Source organism: Dermacentor silvarum, chromosome 7, assembly GCF_013339745.2.
Source record: "Dermacentor silvarum isolate Dsil-2018 chromosome 7, BIME_Dsil_1.4, whole genome shotgun sequence".
Lineage (NCBI taxonomy): Eukaryota > Metazoa > Arthropoda > Arachnida > Ixodida > Ixodidae > Dermacentor > Dermacentor silvarum.
In genome coordinates, this window is record NC_051160.1 from 114,234,514 (window position 1) to 114,246,730 (window position 12,217).

Sequence of the window (12,217 nt, forward strand, 5' to 3'; positions counted from 1 at the left end):
AACACATAAATCCGGGGGTGCCGTCTACGTGAAGCGGAGGCCAAAGAGGTGTGTTGCCTCCGCCGAGGGGCCATAAAGGTCCGAACACCCGGCATCGGCTCAACCCCCAGGTTCCTCTTTTCCCCGGACACGGCTAAGCCGCGCACGGCTACACGCGGGAGGGTCCAACCCTCGTGTGCTCGGGTCCGTGGTGTCGCAACACACCAAACGTCTGCTGACGCAGACGCCCCTGCGGGGGCATTGGAAGTCTTCGGAGTGGCGCAACTGGCTCCTATTTTTTTTCACCTGTTGTGCTTCTTGGAATTCTTCCACAGCCTTACTATAATAACTGTATGAAGTTTGTGTCCATGATGTATGTCTTATTTGCAGATAGTGTGCCTTTTGAGCTTTTAAGGTCAGCACAGAAGCACATGTTTTCATTTTTGAAAGAATATGAGGTGCTATATGGCAAACAGAATATTACTTTCAATGCCCATTCTCTATTGCATCTCGTTGACTCAGTTCGGGAGTGGGGTCCCTTGTGGAACTTTTCAGCCTATCCCTATGAAAACATCAATGGCCGTCTCGTACGACTCGTGAACGGTACAAGACATGCACAGTGGCAAATTGTCGAGAAATTCCTCATTCTTTTGGCGATGCCTGAACTTTGTGCGACAAGAGTGATTTCATCATCACCAGTGAACCACCTTTTGACTGCAATGTTGAAAGGGTATAGGCTGAGAGTCCATTGCACAGTTCTGCCAGAATATACACTTATTGGCAAGGGACAGAGGACTTCACTTGGAATAGAATACAAGAAAATTGTTGTCGCTGGCTTCACCATAAATGTTAGTGTACTAGACAAATCTCGCAGGACTAATTCCTATGTTCAGGTGAAGTCGGATGAACCAGTCTTTGGGCAGGTTACATCTATTGCTCATGTACCATGTGAGAACAATGTGGAAGGCTGCCATTGCAATGTCGTTATCTTTTTCTTGAGGAAGTTGAGTGTTAAAGATAAGGTAATCAAACATGAGATCAGTCCTACTACCAGGAACATATACCTGGTAGAACCCACCTCAACATTCATGGAAGTAAATGTGAAGAGTCAAGAAATGTGTTGGCGTGACAGTTGAAGGCAAACTTTATGTGAGCTCACTTGAGAGAAACTATGTTCTAGAGGTTGTGTGAATGAACGTACAGTAGACTTCCGTTAATTTGACTCCATAGTTCAATTTTTCAGTGATTGAATCCAGACTAAAGGTCTCAGCTGCACCTTTACATTCCCATGGGCCCAAGCGTTTGTTATTTCGATCCTACAATTGGCCTTCGCCTAATAATTTAAGCTAATTTGATCAGCACGCATGTAGTAGACCCCAATACCATCAGTGTTGTCTTGGTGACACTTGGGGAACAGTGAAAACATCAAACACAAGTCATTTCCTGTTGAGAAGGCCTATTTTCAGCCTGCTCTAGGAAGGTCATCAAGTGAAACAGTAGCTCACTGTGAATGATTACAGTATAAAAAGTTATTGGTGGAACTCCGTAAAAGGCTTATTTACGTTATTGGATAGGTGTAACATTGTTTAAAATTGCACATCCCATCAAGTGAGGAGCTTTCAAATGAGAAACGGCAGGAAGGTGATAGTATCTGGTGCCCCATGGTAGTAACAGTAATCAAACGAAATAAGAGCATGACACCAGACACATGTATAGTGTCGCATTCATTGCTGACCCAAATCTAATACTACAGCAGTGCACCTCATTTTAATGTTGTGTTAACATGGTGAGATAGGCTAAATAACGAATACTTTTATATAAATCAAGATCATGAATCTGTATGCATTTTAACCCTTTAACTGCTACCGAGATAACTCGTGAAACCACCCACGCGCACCCCCTGCTACTCCCGAGTATACTCATAATGCTTTTTAAACTCGCTCCCTGCCACTCCCGAGACAACTCGTGCAAAAAAAAATTGCGTTCATGTCCCGCCATCTATGGAGAGGTCACCTAAACACATAGAAATTGTAAATTAAATTTGAGACAACAGATGGAGCGCACGTGTTTACACCCACGTCGCTTCGTCTCGGCAGAGCGCAGCAGCCATGGCGAGTCAGCGCGCCACGTGCGTCCAGGCTTTGACGGACGAGGAAATTCAAGAACTGCTGGTGAATATCTTTACATGTCCTGTGGAGTATCATGGTGCATTACTAGCATGAAATTTTAACTGAACCAACCTGAAAAAAATACCCAGGGGGTGAGGAGCAGCCAGAAAAAAACCGGTAGTGAAAGGCTTAAAGGCTAAGCATCTGTATTGAACTTGAAATAATTGAACAGAATTTATTTGAATTCTTGCAATTGCTCAAGAGCATCTGCATAACAGCCATGACAAATCATTTGAAACAGTTGCCAGTGGCATCAATAGTTGTCCTTGTAGATTCCAACAAGTGTTATTTCTGAACAGAAAAAAAAATTTAGCCAATTTGGAGTAGTGACTTCAAGTTTATTGTGAATTGAAGGGAAAGGACTAATTGATTCGAATGTTTGCACACCCCTAATTGTTTTACATGCAAAGCTAGCTGCCAACGGCTGGTGCCACATGTTTTTTTATGGTTGGAGAATACCACTCAACACAGGATGAACAAGTGAAGTGGTTGGTCTAGGCATGGGCCACGATCCCATTGGCCATTGTTGCAAATGTACTGCTTTTTAGTTTAATCATTTGTTTATTGCCAGAATAGGAGGCATGCTAAATTTTTCTAAAAACGTTAGATTCGTGCATTGTTTAGGAGCTCTGATGTAATTACAATGTTAGTTTTTGTACTTTAACCCCACTAAATTGGGTACTCATTCAATTCTAGGACATGCTAGAATTGGGCAGATATACTGCCAAATAATTTAACGGCATGTTTTGGTGTTTCATTCAACCCACTGGACAATTCATTGGTCCTGTTGGGGTCAAATTAACGGAAGTCTACTGTAGCATCTCTAGCAGAAACTCAGTGTGCATCTGACCTGGCGATTGCATGTCGGCTGGTTGCTACAAAAATTTAGCTTGGGCACTCTTATAATTATTGACGCTGTAAATATACTTATTGTTCTACAGAGGGTGGAAATGCCATGAGGAATCAAGAACTAGTAAATTTTCTAAATTGTTCTTTTTAGATGTGTATAGTCCATAAATTATGGGGGTTTATTGTTTCAAAGCCACATACAGGCTCTGAGAAACTCTGCACTGGTGGGCCTCGAATTAATTTCAATCACCTGGGATTATTCATTGTCTAGCTGTAAGTTCACTAATGTTTTTTTTTTTGTATGTTGCACCTGTAAGAATGCAGCTGCAGTGGCCAAAAATTGAAATCTGTAAACTCGTGCTCAGTAGCCAAATGCTGTAGCCTCTGAGGCATTGCGGCGAGTTTAAATTACAGGTTCTTTCTCATTCAAGCACGTTTCATTCCTGGTTTAAAATACAGTGAAAATTTGCCCTCACATCTAAGGCATTCATTTTTTGAAAGGGCCCCTCACCAGTTGGAGCTATACACTCCAATTTCCAAAGTGCCACCTGGGAATTCTTTTACCAAAATAATTTTAAATATTGGTTGATTATTCGAGAAGATGGAAAAATTTGAATGGCCCAGTTACCATACTTCCTGGAGGCGAGCGCAACTGCCCACAAAGACACTCTCTTGCCCTGCCTCGAGTAGCGTCTGCTGGCAACGATGCTTCCTTTCCTTCTCCCATACAAGAGCAGAGAGATTGCGTTAGGTTTGCGTGATGAGATCCGCCATGCATTTTTTTTTCTTCTCTTACTTTCTTGCCGTGCAACGCTCTTCCGGTAATGCCATTGCGCGTTTCACGTTGGGCGATTTACCGATGTAACATGTCATGGTGAGTGACGTTGCTAGGACTGCGTTTTATGACGCAGTGCTTGTGCATGTTACTTCAACTCTGGTTGGGAGCGGTGCTCTCTTGAGAAAGAGGGCGCACGGCGTTTGGTTTGAAATTTCAGCTATTTTTGCAGCACTGTAATACTTTACAGACACAATCGTAAGCGCCTAAAGTATGTGCTGTGCTTGTCTATTTAAAATGCCAATACCTGGTCGGGGTCCTTTATAGAGAGCCTACTGCAGTTCTGTGCAGCTTACTGTGACACGAGTTAAAAGCTTGAAACTAGATTTCCTCTACCCGTTCATTTTTATTGTGAAAGCATTATATGCCCCATTACGTGAATATTAGCATCAGCTTGACAGAGCAATGGTAACAAAAATTGCCGATGGCGTAAAGAGTAAGAACACGTGAAAAAATGCTTGGATTGACATCAAATTTCTCAGGGAGGTTCCTGTAAACAAAGTAGATTAATGGCTTTGAAAAGAAAATTTGGTACATTTCGGTCTGGGTGGGAATCAAACCCGGATCTCCTGGGTGTGAGACCAGCAGGCTTCCCTGACACCATGGCGGCTCCACGGTTGTGGCTGACTAAAGGTGCACCTATTGCGTGCGTCATTGAACAAGTCACATTGCAGCCATCCCTCTGACTAAAGGGTGTAGCCTAGTGCATGCTTCATTGGTCATGTGACAGTGCAGCCAATGGGGAGGAGGTGGTGCCCTGTCATAAGTGTATAAAATAAAAACATTTCACCAAATGGACTATAATGTTTTCGCATCCTCACACGTAAGCAGTCTTGAGTGTTTCCGCCATTTTTTTCTCGTTATCTTGTCAAGTCACCTCCTTGTCATCTCTTCAACATATTGCAACGAAAATTGTGCTGTTGAGCTCTGTGCCTCGGCATTGCATCCCTATCTCTGCAGCAGTCGGCAGTTGGATGCCAGAGGCTAAGGAGTGATTCACTGCACAACGCAAGCTCATGAATGTAGGGGTGGCGTGCACCATGACACTCACAAAGGTGGCATCTGTGTATGTATTTCAAAGGTCACGGCAGGCAATACTCTAGCTGATGGCAACATTTGGCACATCACAAAGGTTGTGAAACGATGGTGGTGTTCGTTGTGTAAAACTGCTGCTGTAGTAATTAGGAGCCTGAGGACTCGCTGAAGTCTGCCGACTGTGTTACAGCTATCCATTAGCATCTGCGAAGTTGTGAAGTCATTGCAGTCGACTCATGATCTGTGGAGGGCCGTTTGAGCGTCGGTTTACTTGTGCACATTCATCTTTTTCATGTTATTGAATATTGAGGGTGCTGTTTGTATTATAGTTTTCTAAAAGCATTGAATTTTCTGCACTAATTCAGAAACACTACCATGCACTTGAGAAGCATTCAACATGGCAAAGCTTGTAACTCATATGTTCAGGCACGTGTACTATTACAATTTTTAGGGGCGAAGTTCCTTATAGCGGCACCCGTTCGTCCCCGTCGTCGTCGTCGTAGTAGTAGTGTGTAACCAGTCTGAGAAAAATGAGAAAAAAAATTCCGAAGTTGTGTCCGTAGCGCGGAATCGAACCAGGGACCCCTCGCTTCCGAGCGCGCGGCGTTAGCACACTACGCCACGAAGCGGACATGGACACGCACCACGATGGCAATAAATACCCAACATTAACGAAAGGCCGCGTTTCTAGCGCGTTTCTAACGCGTTTGTGCTAGCGCGTTACGGCCCGTGTAAGAAGCTGGTGTAAGACGCTGTGGCCTATCCGCCTTACCTTCAACGCGTTTCGAACGCGCTGCCCAAGGCGGTGGCAAGTCAAGTTCAAGTCGAGGAGCGTTTATGAATACGGGGGGTATACTCTCTCAGCAGTCATGTGATGGCGTCGGCAAACGCGGTGCACGTTCCGGCATGTGTAAATGGCTGCGTAAGACGCTGTGGCCGCTCCCCCTTACTAGAGAGTACTGCACGTTTCTAACGCGTTTGTGCTAGCGTCCCCTTAAGCGGGAGATCCGATGATTCCCTCCGGAGCTTCGCCCACTCATCATCATTCACCCCGTGGATATGCTGTGATTTTTTTAATGTCCCAGTTGAAATGTTTGTTTTGCAATGTACCTTGTTCTAAGTTGTGTTATATTACAGAAGTAATTTAACCAACAAGACTGTTCTTTATTGTTACTGCGTTATTTCTGGTGCAGCTCTTATGGAAAGGACTATTATCTTGTATCTCAGTTACATGCTGTTTTGGAACCATGTTATTTTTTGTTTGATTTTCATGTCTGCATGGTAATAGTCCTCACAAGCCCTTGCTTTGGTGTAGTATTACACATTACACTTACCTTCTTCAAAGGGCACAACACTGCATTTGGTGACGTGACATTTCCTTGTATAATTGCTGTCATTGTCGTGCTACACCAGATAACACTTGCGAATAGCATTGCAAGAATATATGAAACTTCTGAGCAAAAATTCTTAGTGTGCCGAGCTTTCGTGCTGGCTTCACAGTTCAGCCATTGCAGCAAACACCGCCTCGAGCGGCTGCCTATTTGTCTGCACCTGTACCTCCATTTATGCTCGAGATTAAGCAAAACGAAGAATTTGAAGATATTGTTGCAGGAAGAAAGCAGGCCCACGAGTGTAGAAGGATGTATATTTACAAGCGAAGAAATATGGCGTTCAGGCAACGGCCAGAGCCTTCGTCTTCCTCCCGTTCGCGTCACCTTCTTCTTTCCCTTCACCGTAACATCACCCTCCCGGTGGGGTTAGCTCCGTCCCGGTGCAGGTTATGGAGCGTCGCTTAATGGGGGGACATAGGGCTTGAGCCTGGCGACGTGAACAACATCGCTGGTGACGTTGGGAGACACTGAAGGCTGACCGATTGGGGCGATCTCGTATGTCACGTCGGACAGTTGTCGTAAGATCTGGTATGGACCAGAATAACGGGAAAGTAGTTTTTCCGACAAGCGGACGCGACGTGAAGGCGTCCAGAGAAGGACAAGGGAACCAGGTGAAAAATGGTGGTCTCGGTGCCGAAGGTCGTAGCGTCGTTTTTGAGAAGCTTGCGAGACTGTGAGGCGATGACCGGCGACCTCTCGGGCCTGGGCGGCTAAGGCAATAGCATCGCGAGCGTAACCAGTGCTGCGTGACTGTACTGCGGAAGGTAGCAACGTGTCGAAGGGCAAGGTGGGGTCGCGGCCATACAAAAGGTAAAATGGGGAGAAACCGGCAGTATCGTGACGGGACGAGTTGTATGCGAAAGTGATGTACGGTAAAGCGACGTCCCAGTCGCGGTGATCGTCGGAAACGTACAGGGCCAGCATTTCGGTTAGTGTGCGGTTGAGTCGTTCGGTGAGGCCGTTCGTTTGAGAGTGGAATGCGGTAGCGAGCTGGTGTTCTGTAGAACAGGAGCGGAGCAGATCATCGACGACCTTCGAGAGAAAGTAGCGGCCGCGATCCGTGAGTAACTGGTGAGGGGCGCCGTGGTGCAGGATGACGTCGTATAGTAGGAAGTCGGCGACATCTGTAGTGCAGCTGGTTGGCATCGCTCGTGTAATGGCATATATCGTGGCATAATCTGTTGCTACAGCAATCCATTTGTTTCCTTTCATAGAAATAGGAAAGGGGCCAAGGAGGTCGAGGCCCACACGGAAGAAGGGCTCTGTAGGGATAGCAATTGGTTGAAGCAAACCAGCAGGAGGCATAGCAGGCGTCTTGCGGCGCTGACACAGGTCGCAAGAAGTGACATAACGGCGCACAGAGCGATAAATGCCGGGCCAGAAGAAGCGGCGCCGCAGGCGGTCGTAAGTACGAGTGATGCCCAGATGTCCAGCAGTAGGAGCGTCGTGAAGTTGCTGGAGCACGGCCAGTCGAAGGTGCTTTGGAACGACTAGGAGGAGCTCCGGGCCATCAGGACGAACTCTACGACGGTATAAAGTTCCATCGCGCAAGGTGAACATCCGCACAGACGGGTCATTAGGCGAGGAGCTTAGGCAGGTCCATAAGTGTGCGAAGAACAGGATTTTGGCGTTGCTCGTCGCCAATATGGAGAAAGCCGGAGAGGGACAGAATACTGATGCCCGAGTCTGCATCGGTATCGTCCGGTTGATCCACGGGATTGCGGGACAGGCAGTCAGCGTCTTTATGCAGGCGCCCTGACTTATACATAATAGAAAATGTATATTCTTGTAGACGCAGTGCCCAACGTGCAAGTCGTCCAGTTGGGTCCTTCAAAGAGGAGAGCCAGCAGAGGGCGTGATGATCGGTTACGACGCAGAAGCTCCGACCGAAAAGGTACGGCCGAAATTTCGCGACCGCCCATACGAGCGCGAGGCATTCCCTCTCAGTGATGGAGTAATTTCGCTCGGCCGTGGAAAGAAGGCAGCTGGCGTAAACGATGACACGGTCGTGGCCCTGTTGACATTGAGCGAGGACAGCGCCCATGCCATAACCACTCGCGTCAGTTCGTACTTCAGTAGGCGCAGAAGGGTCAAAATGTGACAGAATCGGGGAGGTTGTAAGCCGCTCGATCAGGGTAGAGAAGGCTTGCTCCTGCAGTGGTCCCCAAGAGAAAAAGGCATCTTTCTTAAGGTCAGTCAGAGGGCGAGCGATGTCGACAAATTGTTTCACAAATCGCCGGAAATAAGAGCATAAGCCCAGAAAACTACGGACATCGTTTGTTGAACAAGGTACAGGAAAATTGCGCACGGCGTGGACTTTCTGTGGATCGGGTTGGATTCCGGCGGCGTTTACGAGATGGCCGAGCATGGTAATTTCACGGCGACTGAAATGGCACTTGGAGGAGTTTAGCTGAAGGCCAGCCCTGCGAAACACGGAGAGTATGGTCGTGAGGCGCCTCAGGTGGCTCTCAAAGTTCGACGAAAACACGATCACATCGTCGAGGTAACAGAGGCATGTAGACCACTTCAAGCCGCGCAGCTGAGAGTCCATCATGCGCTCGAATGTAGCTGGCGCATTGCATAATCCAAAGGGCATGACTTTAAATTGGTACAGACCGTCCGGTGTGACGAAGGCGGTTTTCTCGCGGTCCATCTCATCGACGCTAATCTGCCAATAGCCGGAGCGGAGGTCAATTGATGAAAAGTATTGGGATCCGTGAAGGCAGTCAAGAGCGTCGTCAATGCGAGGCAGGGGATAAACATCCTTCTTTGTTATCTTGTTGAGATGACGGTAGTCAACGCAGAAGCGCCACGAGTTGTCTGTTTTCTTTGCCAAGACAACCGGTGATGCCCACGGGCTACTGGAAGGTTCAATGATGTCCTTGTCCATCATCTTGTCGACCTCTTTCTGGATTATGGCCCTTTCTGTTGCGGAGACACGATATGGCCGCCTATGAATGGGGCTGGCGTCGCCGGTGTTGATGCGAGGCGTGACAACAGATGTCTGACCAAGTGGACGGTCGTCCAAATCAAAGATATCCCGATAAGATGACAGGAGGTGACGAAGAGCTGTTCTTTGCTCGGAACGAAGGTCAGGGGCGATCATCTTACAAACATCGTCCGCAGGTGTCGAGCATGAAGGAATGGGTGACAAATGTGCGTCGGTACTCGGGAAGGATTCGGAGGCCAAAGAAGAAATCTCAAATTCTCCCAAAGGAGTGATAAGTGCGACGGCAATGCCGTGGTGGCAGCACATGCGTCGAAAATCCAAAATTGAGGATAGGCACCCGAGCGCAGTTTTCGAGGATCCGGATTAAGGTGCTCGGTAGAGCAATGTTTCGTGACAAAACCACGTCAGTAAGCGGAGACACGACGTACTCGCCATCAGGTACGGGAGGACATGGCGTCAGGAGGACATTGGTAGCCGCCTGTGGAGACAGCCTTGCAAACTCAGCGGAACATAAGCGGGGTGAAGCACAAGTTGTTGCGTCTGCGTCGGCAGGAAGCGGCAGATCCAGCTGTACAACACCTGCGGAGCAGTCAATTTGGGCAGAGTGTTTCGAAAGGAAGTCGAGGCCGAGAATTAGGTCGTGTGGACAGTGCTCGAGGACGATAAATAAAACAACGCTATAATGGCCCGCAATGGTCACACGTGCTGTGCACATTCCAAGAACAGGTGAAGTACTCCTATCGGCGACGCGCACAGTGCACGGTACGGCGGGTGTCAGAACCTTTTTGAGCCTTCGGCGGAGAGCAGCGCTCATAACTGAAAGCTGCGCTCCTGTGTCAACGAGAGATATAACAGGAACACCATCAAATTCAATGTCCAGTAGGTTTCCACGTGTAGGCAGCGTCAACAGAGGATTTGTGGGCCGGGTCGGAGTTGCAGCTTCACCTCCGGGAAGTGCACCGCCTAGCAGTAGCGCACCCAGGATTTCTGCCAGGGGGGGGGGGGGGGGGGGGGTTGACAGTTTGCCAATACCATCTAAACAGCACTAATTTCGATTTCTTCACGTGAAATTTTCAAAAAAATGAGCTTTTTGCGAGTGTGCAGACGATTGCGCGTCTTACATCTTAGTTACAGTACTGAAATGCGTAAGGAAAGAAAAGGGGTTAAACAAAAGGGGGCGTTAAATCGGCCCCCGGGGGGGGGGGTTACAACCCCCTGAATCCCCCCCCCCCGTCGGTGCGCCACTGCCGCCTAGTTTCCCGAAGGGAAGCTACCGGTTGCAGATGGGGACGAAGAGCGGTGAACGAGAGGCGAACGGGGCCGACGGCCTTGCGGAGACGGGGAGCGGCTGGATCTTGGTGGAGCTTGGTGGATCTTGGTACGGGCTTTGCAATTCGTCGCCTTCTTCTTTCTTGACCTTGGTTTGTTCTGTTGCAGGCTCAACTCAACCAAGGTGGCACTCAATCTCATTGATGGCTGGCCAGCACTCGCACCAATATGCAGTAAAACCTCGTTATAATGAAGGTGAAATGGGCACCAGAGCTACTTCGTTATATGCATTATTACATGTACTAGAATATGAATCTGTATGGGAATTTCAAGGGGAATTTCGCATGCTTGGTTATATTCCGTTTTGTTATAACGAGGTTTGGCAGCAGGTCAGATGACTGTGCGATATAGCTTTGACTTCAATTCATCTTTCATGCGGTGGGCGCAGAGCACGCCAGTCACGGTGGGACATTTCAGCCAGGCAGCGTTTACGCATGCTTTGATTTCGTGCTTCAGGCCACTTTTGGCCAAAATCGACAAGCTCAGGTATTTGCAGTGCTTGCCGTGATGAAGATCCTCAATGCTGGTGTTGACTCCCTTGTTCACTCATGCCTTTCGTCAGCTACTCGGTATGAGGCTTAGCTTGAGTCAGTTCTGCACTAGGCGGTCATACCACGTATGAACAAGCCGCTGCAGATAAGACGTGTGTGCGGAGAGGAGGACGTCATCTGTATAGAGCAGGGTGTAGTGCTGTTCTTTGGAGATCGTCCATGATGGCATCCATCAAGAGCACGAACAGCTACAGCGAGAGGTTGCAACCGTGGTGTATCCCGACCGAGAGTCTCAGTGGCTTCCACTCTCCGGCGGCGCTTTAAACTTACCTTCTCGTGTTACGGATGGTAGAGAAGCTGAACCAAGGCGATGAGCTTCTCAGGCCTCTTATGCTGGTGGAGCATGTGCCAGGTTAGCTTGCGCAGAACCTGGTCGAAGGCCTTCTTCAGATGAAAGAATGCAATGTGGAGAGGCTTCTGCTTATCGCTATGCTTCTCAAGGAGCAGTCTTGCCGCGTGAATTGCGTCGGTCATTCTGCAGCCTTTCACGAAGCCAGCCTTGTTGGTAGTGTGCTAGATGTCTCGAATCCACCTGTCGAATACACATTCAAATACTTTCATAGTTTGTGAGAGGAGGCGGGCCGGCCTGTAGTTGGTGCAGTGAGCTGGATTACCTTGCCATTTCCATATGGCAACTGTTGTGCTTTGCAGACAATTGGCGAGCATATTTCTCGATTAAACAATGCAGTTGAAAAAACTGGCAAGCCAAGTAGAGGGGTACTAGCTCCTGCCTCTTGCAAGCTCTTCCACAATGTCATCAGGTCCTGCTGCCTTGCACGACTTCATCTTGAGTGCCTCAGTGTCGTCCTCTTTTACAGGGATGAGCGGAACAAGGGCGGCAGTAGGTTGGCGGATGAGCGGCTGCGGTAACTCCATGGTTAAGATTCTCTCGAAGTGCTGCTTCAGTGGCTCTATTGTTGCCAAATAGTTCGCCACTTTCATCAGTGACGCAGTGGAACCGCTCAGTGTCCTGTGTTGATGCAGATGTTAAACAAGGTGGAAGAAATCCCCTTCACCTTCGCACATGTCCAGTCTCTCATTAACCTCGGCCTTGTGGGCCTACTTCTTTGCGGTAACAGTATTCACTGCTCCCCTGGCTTTGCGGAAGACCTCTCAGTTTGCTGATGCCT

The 12,217-nt window shown here is 48.2% G+C and overlaps 2 protein-coding genes across 3 annotated transcripts in view; one reads left to right on the top strand and one right to left on the bottom strand.

Moving 5' to 3' along the window:
- Positions 1–12,217, bottom strand: part of LOC119458362 (organic cation transporter protein) — a 207,726-nt gene that overhangs the window by 105,715 nt on the left and 89,794 nt on the right. The window lies entirely within an intron of this gene.
- The window catches only part of LOC119459085 (uncharacterized), an 81,509-nt gene that overhangs the window by 1,148 nt on the left and 68,144 nt on the right, over positions 1–12,217 (top strand). The gene's annotated exons all lie outside the window — the stretch shown is intronic.